The 15,670-nt window shown below is 35.2% G+C and overlaps 1 pseudogene; it reads left to right on the forward strand.

The window, feature by feature from the left end:
• Positions 1-15,670, forward strand: part of LOC131067488 (cyclin-dependent kinase F-4-like) — a 54,629-nt pseudogene that overhangs the window by 26,584 nt on the left and 12,375 nt on the right.

Consider the following 15,670-nt stretch of genomic DNA (forward strand, 5'->3'; position numbering starts at 1 on the left):
TCTTATATCGCTAGTTCTTCTTGGCATCCCTAAGACACCATGAGATAAGAATTTCCTTAGTGTTCCTTTTCCATCCTTCTATTTCTATACGGAAAATATGGGACAAGGATTCCTTTGTTATTTTAGACTCCCCCTTATCCCGTGGTATTCTATCACTACTTCAAATATGTTGTGGGATAAGTCTTTTCCTTGAGTAATGCTGCTTCCTTAGCCCAAAGGCTTGAGACTCACTACAAATTTACTCATGGGGTAAGCAATGTCCCCACATCTCCTTTGATAAGCTTATCCCGTGCATAACAATGACACTAAAGCAGACACTCAAGTGAATATTTTGAGCATGTAGAAACTTTCTATGGGTAACACGGCCATGCAGGGGGCCTCTCTAGGGGGTTTTAAGACTTTACGTTACGGGGAATTTTTATAGCTCTTAGGAATATAATTTTTTTTTAAAATAACTGTTATGATCGATGACTTCTAACGCGCGGGACTGGTAAATAGACGATGAAGAACCCTTTTGATTATGACTGAAAACACAGACACCAGTGAACATAGGTCAACTATAAAATATAACATAAGTCAAGAGAACAAAGGGGAGACCTTTGACAGGCATATAACCCCTTTTGAAAACTCTAAACCATAAGTTTCAACACATAGGTAGGGAACAAAAAAATCATTTTTTAACATTTCCAACACATTGGTATCTCCATGATACCTTATCTTGCATCTGACTATGAGGACTATAAGGATAAAGCATTGTGGTTGTAGCTTTCTTTCATATTTTTTGGCTCTCAAACTGACACCTTTTATGTCTTTGTATCCTTATCATATTAGTAATTGTCATGCTTTCTATCTTGCTCATTTATTGTCATTACTACTTTAGACTGTAACTAAGCTCTATTAAGACTATATGGTAATGACAGTGGATCTAAGACTGCGTTGTTATTTCTTCAAACTCTATTGACCCTAGCAAGGGTTTGTGATGCCACCTCTATGTCTTTCATAACCATGTATCGTATCATATTATTTGATAGCTATAATGGAGATATAGGTTTCTATTAATTGTGGTATCTATGACTGTACCATGCTATGCACTATGACTTTTGGACTATAATTTCCTTGTTTCACCTTCACTACTTGATGTTTACATTTGTATTCTTTGCTAAAATATTGCTATCTAGGATTATGACTTTATATATATTGTCCTCATAACAGTGGTTTTTCAGAGATTTGAGACATGTTTTGATGATTGTTTTAATGACTATGAACTCCAAATCAATCCCTGTAATGTTTATGAAAGCTATTATGAAAACCCTTGCTTCTTTTAAATATCTCATTGCTTCTAGATATCTCTAAGGAGATATAAGTATTGACTATCTCTGCACTTTTCAAACTTTTTCCAATTCTAAAGGTTACTGTGCCTTGCATATTTCTATCGTGCTTTGCATATTGTGTCTAGGTTTTTTTTTGGTTTGACTGGCAACTCTTGGTCCCTATTAGCAAAGATTACTCCATAGTCCTCTAAATGTGCTTACTATGAATCATGATTTGCAAAAGTATCTGTGATCATTATTCCTTTTAGCTGCTACAAAATCTTTGACCTCTATCTTTTCCAATTGTTCCAAGGTTTTCTCTTGCATTTGGTGCTTATTCACTGTTTAAAAGCTCCTCTATCTTTAAGTGACAGTTGCTTGTAGGAAAAATTGTCTTGGTTGTCCTATAGTTGTCTTGTGAAAGGGCTTCTATATCTTTGCTTTATTGGATTTTGACTATCTTCTTCTTGGTTATTGTTTACCACTTCTCTGTCTCCTTGGGATTGGAAAATTACTATCTTGAATGTTGCAATAGTATTTTTTATGGCTCTTGGAAGACCGCTCTTTTTTATTTATTAGGCACTGCTCTTTGACAGTCCACCCTTCAGTGCCACATCATATCCCTTTGGAATTTTTGTCACTATGTCATTGGCTGTGAAATACCTTGAGACTATTGGCAAATGCACACTCCAATGAGAAATTTTAGGTGATTGAAGGTATTGTCATTGATGGCAACCTTGCAATCATGTGATACCAGTAGGTAGACATAGGCACCGTCACTGACAGACTCTACACCGACACACAGAACACCGACAACAAAAATGAAGAATACCGACACCCTGGCCGACATGAATTTTATGTATTTATACTTTGTAATTAATTCTTAAATCTTTTGTAAGCCGACATGGTGGATTGTAATATGACTCATATATGTATGAGATCACTGTAGATCATTTTGTAGACATGAGATAGGATGTGAAATATACAGACCTAATATGTAAATTATTGGTTAAGGGTTTATGTTGTAGCAGAGCTTAAACTTGTACTGAATCTGGCATAGCAGATGCTGATCTGAAGCAGTACAAGACATTGGATTAGTATAATCCATTTTGTAAGTTAGTGAGACTTCTTTTGTAATTGAGCAGTGAGCTCTAGGCACTTGGCCTTCCTGCATGTGCAGGCCCCTATTGTAAGAGTAATATTCCCTTATTGGCTAGTAAGCGAATATTGTGGGTCACAAATCCCACCGAGGTTTTTCCCACACCAGGTTTCCTTGTTAAAATATTGTGTTATGGTGTGCTTCTCATGTTGTTGTTATTGTTCTTATTTACTGCATTATTTCTGGTTTACCCGTACTTAGTTTTAATATGCTTTTCATGTTTTAAATCAAGTAATTTGATATACCGGTTAGATACTCATTCACCCCCCCTCTCAGTATCTTTGGGAATTCTAACAATTGGTATCAGAGCCTGGTCCTCTATTTTCAGAAGCCTAATAGCTTGAGGAAGATCTTGTCAATGGTAGAGATGGAAAACTTGAGAAAGCAATTGGAAACAGGTCTTACAGACTATGATGCAGAAAAAGTGAAGAATATCAAACTTGAGGATGATCTGAAGGCTGCTCAAGATATTATTCAAGCACTTCAAGAGAATTTTACTATTGCAAGGAATAAGAGGAGAGAACTTTTTGAAAAGATGCAGAATGAGGAAAATGAAAAGGAAACTCTTAATGATTTGGTAAACAAGCTAAGACAAGAAATCAGTACAACAAAGAATGAGATGCAAGATATAACTATGAGATTTTGTAAAGAAATTAAAGATAGAAAAAAGAATGAAGAAGACTTGGTTAGAAGATAAAATTATGTTGGAAATGAAAACACAAGACTCAGTCATGAAAATGATATGTTGAAAATAGATCTTATGCACACACAAAATGACCGAACTAAACTCATGAGACAGAAAGGAATCTTGGAGAATGAACTGACTGCTGCAAATCAACACAAGGAGAAATTCAAGAAAAGTTCAGAAGAACTCGGTGACATGCTGAAGAATCAGAAACCTAATGGTGATACAAATGGCCTTGGCTTTGGCTGGTGAAAGCTTCGGTACTGCAAATAATCATGATCATAGAAAACCAGTAAGACAACCTACTGCTTACAAATTTAATTGCAAATTCTTTAACTGTAACAAGTATGGTCATAGAGAAAATTAGTGTAGATCTAGAAATCATCAGAATACTAATACACCCACCGGTCAATGTTCTAAATGCAACAAAGCTGGTCATAATTCAGAGAATTACAAAATGAATGTAAGATGTTATATTTGTGGAAGATTTGGACACTTATCTAATCAATACAGAACACATACCGGTGTAGGATATGGGAAAGCTATTCAGAAGAACAATGTAACTTGTTATGCCTGTAACAAAATTGGACACATTGCAAAATTTTGTAGAAGTAAGGCATCACTGGCAAATACCAAAGGTCCTAGTTTGAAAGGTAAAGAAAAGGTTGAAGAGGTAAAGCAAGAATTCTCAAAACAATAGATCAGAAAGTAAGATCAGAATGTTGATGGGAATACTCCTCCACTGGTATAATAGAGTAACACTCCACTAGCAAGAGACTCTTCATCTAACTGAATAAAAATCCTTTGGGGGTTTAGCAACAAAATGAAAAACATGCTATTATTCCCTCGGTTGATGGTGAGAAGTTGAAATTACTTCTATACCAGAAGATGAGTTAAGTTGTGACTTAATCGGCGAGCATTAAATGTGGTAGTTGGAGAAAATAACATTATAAAGCAAATGTTTTGGCTCCTTTTTCATTCACCGAGCATTCAAATCTTCAAGAGCGCGAAAATTTCCGAGCAAAGGCATTCTAAGCAAAGAAGTGAAGCAATCCATCAAAGCATTTATCCCTAAGGTAGATTGAGGTATTTATAGCTATGGCATCTTCATCCACTCCTGAATTTATTGCAAACCCTACTATTGTTGAGGTTATTAAGTCCCTAGACCCATTTTCAAGTTGGTTCCCAAAATTGCAAAGAAAGATGATAGCATAGGTGCATTTTCTCAAATTCCTAAGGGAGTAGTATATGTTGAAGACCTTAGGATGTATATACATTGTCATATTGAGGAACTAGGTGATGATGAGATTAAGAATATGTATAAGTCTGTGATTTGTGATGAGTCTAGAAATGTCAAGCCGAAACACAAAATAGTGGAAACCCTAGGTTTTACTGAAATTCTCAATATCCCAGATTTTCCCAAGGATATCATAAGGATTGTGTTAAGCAGAGTACATGGTGATTTTTTTGGTTAGATTCAATCCATAAAATCACAAAAGAAGTGGTAAAAGTTGTAACAGGGTTACCTTCCATTGGTAACAGACCTGAAAAAACAAAGAAGGTCCCAAATGACACAGTGATAAACCTAACTGGTGCAACATTTGATAAAAGGTCTTTAAGGGTAAACGATGTAAAAGACATAAATGTCAAATTTATCAATATGATCTTAGGTTATAAGGCTACTCATGCAAATAGGTTGAACTCAGTTTCTAGCCTATGTATCAAAAGTGCCTATGATATGGTTAATGATATACAAGGATATATGTATGTGAATGGCTCAAAGATGAGCTGGTAGAAAATCTAGGAAAGATTAAAAGAGATAAGAAAGGAACTTTCAGATTTGGAAATTTGCTTGTTTGTCTGATGTTGTACATAACAAAACAAGTACCCGGTATTGGTGCAAGAGATTTTGGTTTTGACATTCCAATAGGAAAACAACTGTTGGATCTATTGAACAATATGGGAGAAAACAGAGAGAAGAACCTAAATGAACATTTTCAAGCATTGAAGACTCGAATGAAAACTAGAGTAAGACTGTCACAAGCTATTGTGGATAAATATCAGAAGGAAATTTGTTTTGTGATCAAGAAAGATGAAATCTGGATGGAGGCAGTTGTCCCTAGAACTATCTAGGTAACTGAAATGGGTTATGAAACAAATGACAATATCATTGAAACTTATGCAAAAGCCCTCCTTGAAGCACCCAATGAACCTAATGAGGAAGTTTTTGGAAATGCTAAAACAATAGAAAGTGGAATTCAATCAAGAAAAAGGGTTAAGAAGGTTGAAGCAACCATAAGAAAAGGAACCTGACAGGCTAAAGAAATCAAGGAAGATGTTTTGAGATAAACTGGTATAAGTGAAAGTGAGTTGAAAGCACCCCAACTTGAAACTCATCTTTCACTAGTTGGAACTTCTTTTGAGAGTGATATACCAGCAGTATTTAAAAGGGTAGAAAGGAAAAGAAAACCCGCACCGATACCCTCTCCTACACCAAAAAGAACAAGACAAAAACAACAGGCAGTAAGGCCTCCAGCAAAGAAAATGACTCCTAAGAAAAAGAAGGTAAAACAAGATATTGCTCCAATAGACAAACTTCTTAGTGAAATTACAGAGGATGGTAAGCTGAAGAACATCAACAAAATATACAATACACTATCAACTGATGATAAGGAAAGCATAGAGAATAGTGTAATTCTATACTTAGATATATACAAGAAATTTTTGATGCAAATTGTTGATGAAATTCCAAATGATCTATATAGAAGACTTGAAGCTATAAGGTTAGCAATTGTTGAGCTGGACAAGAGAATTAGGATTGAAAAACTACTTGCAGTACATCCAGTCAACTCAAGTGATGAAATTGATAAACTAATCAGTTAAGAAAACTGGACAATATTCTCTAATGCTCACCGACATGTAGCACTAATGGCAGGTAGAGTAAAGGAAGTCTCTGAGGAAACAACAGATGCATGGGATATATTCTTTGTGGAAAAAGAAAAATAGGAAGAACTAATCAGACCAAAAACTATCAAAGTATATCAAAAGGACAAAGATAAGGGGAAAGGTAAGGTAGGTGGACCTCCAAGCCTTTAAATAACTGACAATGTACCCCCACCTCTTTCAGATACTCCATCGGTAGATACTACTGACAGTCAACTGGCCATAGAGAGTATGGAGACTCCATTAGTGGATACAAATCCTGAGTCTGAAATTTTGTATACTGTGAATATAGACACCCAGGAAGTAAATGTTGTGGTTGACAGAGAAACCACTAAAGATAAGGAGAAAGATGTGACTATTGAGTCACCGGCTGCAGAAGTTGAGATAAACATAGAAAAACCTACACAAGCAGAGCAACCGACTAAGGATACCACAGAGAAACTGGTAGAAACAACTGAAAAATCATCAGAAGAACCGGCAAAAGAGAGTTAAGAGGTACAAACTGAGACTACATCTGAGAAAACCTCTGAGACACAGATAGAGAAACCAAAATAGGTATAGGTTGAAGCACAGGTTCAGACAGAGACAGTGCCACTGGCCCAAACTGAAAAGCAAAAACCTTTGTTTGCGGAAATGCAAACATAGATTGACCTACCAGAGGTTGAATCAAGTAAGGTGATTACCACAACCGGTAGCATGGCTATTGTAAAGACTGTTGGACAAACATCTGGTACATCTATGGTAGAATTCAGACCTACAAGTATAACAGAGGTCTTATTAGATTCTATAAAGAAGATCATAGAATGTAATGCACAAGCCTATAAGGCTATTGATGATACAATTCCAATTCTTAAATTGATAGCACCAAAGTGCATTGTTGATAATAAGGATTCTTTAGGTCAACTAGACACATTGTCTAAGTTCATCACCGGCAACATATTGACTGTTGATCAAATAAATGAGGATTCATTTAAGGAAAGAATGATTAAAGAAAAAGAGATTCTTATAAGAAATTGTGAAGAAGAACAAGGAAAAAATAGATACCTTATTACCGGAACTTGGAGAAATAATTCTTGACTTCAAGAAACTGTTCAGGGACACTTGTAAAACAAATATCTTAACATAAGACCTTGACAAGGAAATCAACAAAGCACAAGATAAGATAAACAATATTGCTGACAATCTGATAGGATCATCGGATTCATTTTGGGAGATAGAAAAGAAGATAACAGAGCAAGAAGAGAAAATCAAGAAGTTAGAGAATGACAAACAAAGAATAAAGGATAAAGCAAAGGACTTGAAATGCAGACTTGGTCCAAGACTAGAATACCTCACTTCTTTGAGAAAAGAAATATCTAAGGCTCTGGTTCTCGGACTAAAGATAGCAGAAGAGTAAATGCACATACTCACCTGTATAGTGCAGAGAACACAAGAGGCAATAAAAGACAACAAAACATTCAGTAATGATTGTAACCCACCAGTTACAAGAATCCAGGCAAGACTCCACTGACAACGAATGACAACCTTTGTCATTGATGTCAAAGGGGGAGTAGTATAATGAGAAAAATGGTTAGAAGGAAGTAAAGATTATCTTCTCAGGGGGAGCATATATTTTTGGCAAATGTTTTTTGGACTTCAGTTTTCGGATGCACTCTTGAAAATTTTCTCATGAGTGTTGCCATCAATGCCAAAGGGGGAGATTGTTGGCAAATGCACACTCCAATGAGAAATTGTAGGTGATTGAAGGTATTTTCATTGATGGCAACCTTGCAATCATGTGATACTGGCAGGAAAACATAGGCACCAGCACTGACAGACTCTACACCAACACACAAAACACCAACAGCAAAAAGGAAGAATACTAGCACCCCGGCCGATAGGAATTTTATGTATTTATACTTTATAATTAATTATTAAATCTTTTGTAAGCTGACATGGCAGATTGTAATATGACTCATATATGTATGAGATCATTGTAGATCATTGTAGATCATTTTGTAGACATGAGATAGGATGTGAAATATACAGACCTAATATGCAAATTATTGGTTAAGGGTTTATGTTGTAGCAAAGCTTAAATCGGTATAGAATCTAGCATAGCAAATGCTGATCTGAAGTAGTACAAGACATTGGATTAGTATAATCCATTTTGTAAGTCAATGAGACTTCTTTTGTAATTGAGCAGTGAGCTCTAGGAACTTGGCCTTCCTGCATGTGCAGGCCCCTATTGTAAGAGTAATATTCCCTTATTGGCCAGTAAGCGAATATTGTGGGTCACAAATCCCACCGAGGTTTTTCCCACACCCGGTTTCCTTGTTAAAATACTGTGTTATGGTGTGCTTCTCATGTTGTTGTTATTGTTCTTATTTACTACATTATTTCTGGTTTACCGGTACTTAGTTTTAATAGGCTTTTCATGTTTTAAATCAAGTAATTTGATATACCGGTTAGATACTGATTCACCCCCCCCCTCTCAGTATCTTTGGGAATCCTAACAGAGACTACTAACAATTCCTTTATAGAGTTTATTATAGTCAAAACCCATCTCTGAAGGTTTCTCTTTAATTACAAACTCTGCCCTTAAGGATTCTATGATGGTTGTCTTGATGTCAGATTGTGATTTTGGCACTGTATTTCTTATTGTCATGACTATATCTTAATGCTGATGGTTGCATCTTATCATATAATCTTGTCATAGAGTACCCTAAATCATATGGCTTTATTTTGATCTGAGATAGTATAATACCCATATGATTGTCCCTAATCTTTTGTTCTCAGATTTAGGCATATTTGTTGCAATACTATGTTATTGTCATTGAATGCCCCTAAGAATAATCTTTGACAGAAAAATTCATATGGCTACCCTATGACTAGATCTTCTCATGGGTTGAAGATACTTTATTCCTCATTGCATTGGTTGCCTCTTGAATGTTGTGTCTTATATTGTACTCATGATCCAAATCACTATTTTGCATTGGCTATTAATTGTCCATGGTAGCTCTAAATCCTCTAATTTGACTAGAAACACATTGTAGAATACACGAGGTGTCTTTGTAGTTGCTCTACCACAATAGTCCCAATGGTAATGGATATCTTTGTTTTTTATGGTCTTCATACTCTTCTAATCCTTTGAGAAATACATCAAGATAATGATCCCTTCATAATCCTCTATCCTAAAGGAGATTGTGTGCTCTTTGTGAGTACATCACTATGGTGTCAACTCCTTGCATCTGATTTCAAATATGACCTTTGATCTACCTACTCATGGAAGCCTTATAGTGGATATAATTTTGATAAATGTCCCATAAGACAACACATTAATGCCTTCCTCAAAACTCTAAGACTTTATCTTGAAACAAGAAGACTTTAATGAGATAAAAAATACTACATCAATAAATAATATTTAGAGATATCATGCAGATACATATCATTGAATATACCACGACACCTATGCATGGATTCATTGAACAGGTATAGAATGGGCACATGCCCATGATATATTAAGTTTTGCTTGTAAAATATTCATGAATACCCTTCTTTGAAGCCTTTAATTGTTGTTTGAAACTTCATGATCTTGTTGATACTCATGTGATCTATGGTAAACTGTCATTTTTCATTGATTTATTGTTGTTCTTAACATGAAATGTGCTCCAATGAACTAGGGATCTAATTTTACATTCTCTTTGAAAAACTAACCCTCGTGGTTAAATTTATAACCTATCTTCACTCATGCAAAACCATGACTATTGATTTAAACTCCTGCTATCTTCTTGAATGAGCTTGATGTTTTAGCACAACTGTGTGGAAAGAGAAAAAACAATTCATGTCGAGGACAAAATTAGACCATTCCTTCACATGCCACATGGATAGTTTATTCCTTTTTATCTTTTGACTGAAACCTAATTCCCTCCAAAACACAAAATGACCATGTTTGAAATGATAGGAGGGATACTTCATAAAACTCTTGGAAATCTTTTGATAACAAACAAAAGAGTTTCAATATTTTATATATTTGACATATTGAAAGGATTTTCTTTTTTTTTGAATTTTCCCTCTTTCAACAATTTGAAGCATTCATAACATAAAATAAAATTAAAAAAATTTAATGTAAGAGATTTTGACCCAAAGGGGGGAAAAATTGGCAACAAGAACAATATCAAAAACCGTAACTCTCATGCATGCATAAAATTGTAACAAGATATTTCATAGTTAAATATATACTTATCTCTTAGAATGATATCATGCTTGAGCTATCTTTGATCCTTTTTAAGCTTATCAACTGTTGATATATGAGGCTTCCCTTATGTTCAAATAGTTTCATTAAACCTCTTTAAGCTTTTCCTTCTTTTCATGGCCACTTCTTAGGCATGAATCTAATATCTGCCTTTTAACTACATCTATTAGTAGTAGAAGAGAGAGATTGTAGGCCTTCATATGATATGCAGGAAAGATTTCTTTCAGAATTGAAAACTGAGAGAGGACTTCATGAAGACAAAGGAACCCAAAAAAACAATGAGAATATTCATTGCTGAAAGGTCTTGAGTCCTCCATGTGGAATAAGGATTTTGATAAGGCTCTTTTTACATGCAACATGGAGTCTTTCTCTCTAACCAAGAGTTTCTACGTAACTAAAATCTTTGTGTTATGGAGTGAAATGTGTATGGATGTAATTTCTATGATAGTGTTTTGGCTTTATATATTATGAGATCAACTATATATAGTTTATGTTTATCAGTAAGATTGTTTTTAATGAAAATTTTTGAAGTACTGATTCACCCCTCCCCTCTCATTACATTAGATTTCATTGTTGGACCTAACAATTGGTATCAGAGCTATACTCTTGGAAAAGGGTTTTACAACCTAAAGAGAAAGATCCCATCAATGGAAGGCTATAAATAATCACGCTGAATTGTGAATCTCCAAGAAGAATTGCATCATGCTAATCAAGTGATTGCAGACATGCAGAGACAAATGCAAAAATCATTGAAAGTAAGAAGAAGATTGTCTGATGATTTACAAGACTCACAAGAGCTGGTGGAACAAATTGAGACATCATCTGAGAAAAGCATATCAGAAGAGTCTGAAGAAATGATTATAGAATTGAAAGAAAAGAACAAAGCACTGAATGATCAGCTTAAAGCAATGAGAAGGGAACATGAGTATTTCAGCACACAGATGACTGAAAATATTGATGCATTGAGAATAGTTGAATATAACATAAAAGGTATAGAAAGAGAAAAACAATAGATGGAAGCATTAATATCTAAAAAGAATGATGAAATCACAAGGATGACTGGAATTCAACATAATTTGTCTGATCAATTGGGTCATGCACATCATGAAGCAACTCTAAAAGAAAATGAGAACCAAGCATTGAAACTTGAACTATCAAGATTGACTGATGAACTTGAAGTAGAAAAGAAGTCAAAAGAAACATTGAAGAAAAGTTATGAAGTGTCAAGAATGTTGGATGAGCAACTAAACACAAGATCACCCAACAAATCTACCAGACTTGGTTACAAAAGAAACAACTCTACCAACAAAGGAATCAACACCATCAAGAAAGGAGAATCACCAAGGAAGGCTAGAAACAAAGATAAGTTGAAATATAACAAGCCTATTTGCAACTACTATGGAAAACAAGGACATACTGCCAACATGTGCCGAATCAGAAAAGGTAAGCTACTAAATGTCACTAGGTCTGATAGTTATTGTTACAATTGCAATAAGTATGGTCACACATCTAAACAATGTAGGACAAAGTCTATTAGCAATTATCAAAAGGCAAAATTCAAGGGATTTTGCAAAAACTGCAATAGATATGGACACAATACCAAGAAGTGTTGGTTTAAGAACAAAAACTACATGTGGTCTCCACACCAAGCAAATGATAGAAGCTACCAAACTCACACAGATCTCAATCGACAATATACTGCAGTACCATGGGATTACAATACAAGAATATGGTGTGAATGTTGTGGAAGGTATGGACATATAAGTGCAAACTGTATGATAAGGTTTGGAATGAACAATCGGAGATCATGGAGAAATCTTGGAATGGCATGATTTCATTGTCATAAAGCTGGACACTTGGCTAAAAATTATAGAGATCAACCCAGAGGAGATACTGAAGAGATAAGAATCAACTTACAAAAAATCTAGAAAAAGAAGGAAAATGGATCAAATAATGAATAAAGCACCTTACCTACCGAGTTAGGTGCATCTACTTCCAATTAATCAATAAAGGTATGAAGGGTCTGCATCTTCACAAGGTTAGATCTTAACAATTCCTATTTTAATCATGGAAATAACTCCAAAATTTACATAGCTAAGATGTATTAACATTTCTGAAATTGTATCTAGTCTTACAATTTACCAGTGAAGTCAGTAAATACAGTAAACTTGTCTAGTCGGTAAAAGCATATAAGGAAGTTAGTCGGCAAAGTGTAATCAAGTGCATATAATGCTTATCTTACCTAACTGCACGAAGCCCGATAAGGTAAAGGGTGTATTTAAAGTTCTTTGTGCGGTCATTTTACACTTACCAGTTTTCAAAGAGAAAAGCTAAGCGAATCAAAGGTGATCAAACATTTCAGAGCGAATTCAAGGTATTTTCACACAATCTTAAACGCATTTTCAAGCAAGTTAACCGATCAATATTAGTTGTGAATATTTGCATTATATTTACTAAGTCGAAAGCGTTTTCTGGTTAGTTGAAACCCTAAGCTATTTTATTAGTAGAAATCCAAAGTTTGAAATGGCTCCCAAGATGCAAAAACCAATTGTAGTTGAAACTATTAAGAAGCCCTCACTTAAGTATTCCTTACCTCCCAAAGTGGCATCTGAACCCGATGAGAAAACTGCATTTTCTCTTATTCCAAATAGGGTTCTATTGGTTGAAGATGTTAGATTTTATACTAAGTGCCGTGTAGAAGAGCTAGGTCATACCAAAATTAAGGACATGTATGATGAACTTTGCATCGATGGAATCCTAGATAGTAAGTATGAGCATATCAAGGTTAAGGGATTGACCGAAGCCCTAACCTATCCTCGAGTTTTCAAACCCCAATGGGTCAAATTTGTTTTGAGTAGAGTGCATGATGAATTTATGTGGTTAGAAGACCAACCGTTTAAGATCACCAAGGAGATTATTCACATAATCACCAGATACCCTATATACGACCATGCCCGAGCACAGAAGATGATTTCACAGAAGGAACTGATAACCTTAACCAGAGTTGAGTTTGATTGCAGAGGTTTTAAACTGAATAATGTAATAGATGCAGAACTAAAGTTTGCAATTAGAGTCATCGATTATTGTTTCTTTCAGTCAGCAAGAGAGAACAGTGTACCATGTGCAACTGTGGATTTGGCTTATAAAATTGTGAAGAAGGGTATGAAAATTGATCTATGTGAAGTATTGTTGAAGAATCTTTTTGAGAATCTCAACACAATAAGGAAACCTAATAAGAATAACTCCACTAACACACTAAAGTTTGGGTCACTCTTAGTGTGCATGTTCTTCTATTTTTAGAAGTTCTTTCCTTTAATCAGTAACATTGTTTGGGAATTACATCGATCGATCACCCATCAGATAAATGATTTTATCAATCAGCTAGGTGATAATTTCAATGAGATAATGGATGACTACTTTAATAAATTTTAGGAAAAGATGCATAACAAGTACAAAATCCCACCTCAGCTAGTTGAGAAATATAAGGATACTATATTTTTTGAAGTGGACACCGACTACTATTATGTCAATGCAGTAGAACCCAGAACTCAATCTTTACCGCCTATGGGTTATGAGATTGATTTTGAGATCACTCAATAGCAGATAGATGCCTTTCTGACACTTCCAAGGCACTCGATCGAGATCATTTATGGTACCTATGAAGAGGTAAAAGACAAGGTAAAAATGAGCATAGTTGTACCAAAGGCTATCAGAAAAGCCACTAAAATGATAAAAGACTTAACTGAGAAATTTGGAGAAGGTTCTACCTCCACACCTACTAAGCCAATAGGTAGGAAAGATGATCAACTTTCAATTGAGGAAGAATCTGAATCTTAGAAAGTAGCCATCACTCTGAGCACCAAGTTACCAAAGGGCAAAATATTGAAAAGGAAGAAACAAGATACACCTAAGGTATCACCGACTCCACCAGTAAAATGACCTAACACTAAATCATCTGTAGTGTCACCCGGTAAGAGGCAGAAAAATGTTGAATCACCTAAAGTTACAAAGACTTATAGAAAGTCGACCAGAAGACTCATTTTGAATAAGGAGTCAAGTGACATAGAATCTGAAGACAAAAATAAATTTCAGATTGTTAAAAGCACAAAGGAAGATGTACACAATGTTGACAACTTTTGTGCCAAATTGAAACAATATGGAAGATTCGGGTCATTCAAGTATGTTAAATATGACTCCCAGATAGAAGAAGAAAAGAGACAAATAGAAGAGTTAGTAGTATGTACACTTCTCAAATTTTGAGTAGTTCCATTGGAAGTAACTAACTTTCTTCCAAAAGCATTATACTCTCATATTGACAACAGATGGAAATATGCTATGGACTCAGAGAAGCAGATTAGAGAAACAATTTTAGTACATCTCTTTCCAAACATGTTGGTAGATGATATTAGAAATCATTTGAAAAACTACCAGACAAATTTTCAAGTGAAGCATAGAGCCTTGAAAATGATGAATGGACTTTATCTTGAAGTCGAAAAGGAAACCAAAGAAAAATGGCAAGAAATCTTCAAAATTCAGACTGAAGAACCTCAAGGTGAAGTAGAAATAGTTGACATTACTGAGCAAGATCCTACTTCAACTATTCAACTAGATGAGGATGTCTTGGACACTGAGGCACAGGAAGAAGAAATGATAGAAGGAAATGCCTATGCCAAACTGGTATCCAGTGAATCAGTCTTGGAACAAGTTAAGTCCTATTCTTTGGTAACAAAACAAGTGACAATCAAGATACCTCAGGACATGGAACAAGGCAAAGAGGATCATAAGGCTACACGAGGTGAATCTACCTCTCAGGCCACAGGTGAGAAAACTTCTCAAGCTCCTGCAAGCACTGAAACTACTACCACTGAGACCCCAAGCAAGGAATCACCAAAGGCTACAATAGAGGCTATAGAAACCGACAAAAGTGTTGCTCCCATCAAGTAACATACCGAGGAAGATCAAGCCTCCAAAGCCATTGAACTCATTAAACCGGTGAAGGCATCATTATCAAAGGAGAAGAAAGCAAAGAAGCATAGTTTCAAGATAGATCTATCAAAACCTATTGTGCTGTTGAATGTTGACATTTCCAAACTAAAAGGGCAAGCACTTATTGAATTTGGTGAGTTGTGCAAAGCCAAAGAAGAACAAGAAAAATAAATAGCCATTCAAAAGAAGAACCAAGTACTTCAGAAGGTTAAAGCATTATTGACAGACATGCTACCTGAAGCTACCATAAGTAAAGATGCTGCCATCCATATGCAATTGGATGAACTACTCACTCAATTGGAAACATCAGGATTAGAGGCATCAGAATACCTTATAAAATTAAAAGAAAAAGA

Source organism: Cryptomeria japonica, chromosome 10 (assembly GCF_030272615.1).
Source record: "Cryptomeria japonica chromosome 10, Sugi_1.0, whole genome shotgun sequence".
In the NCBI taxonomy this organism is placed as follows: Eukaryota; Viridiplantae; Streptophyta; class Pinopsida; order Cupressales; family Cupressaceae; genus Cryptomeria; species Cryptomeria japonica.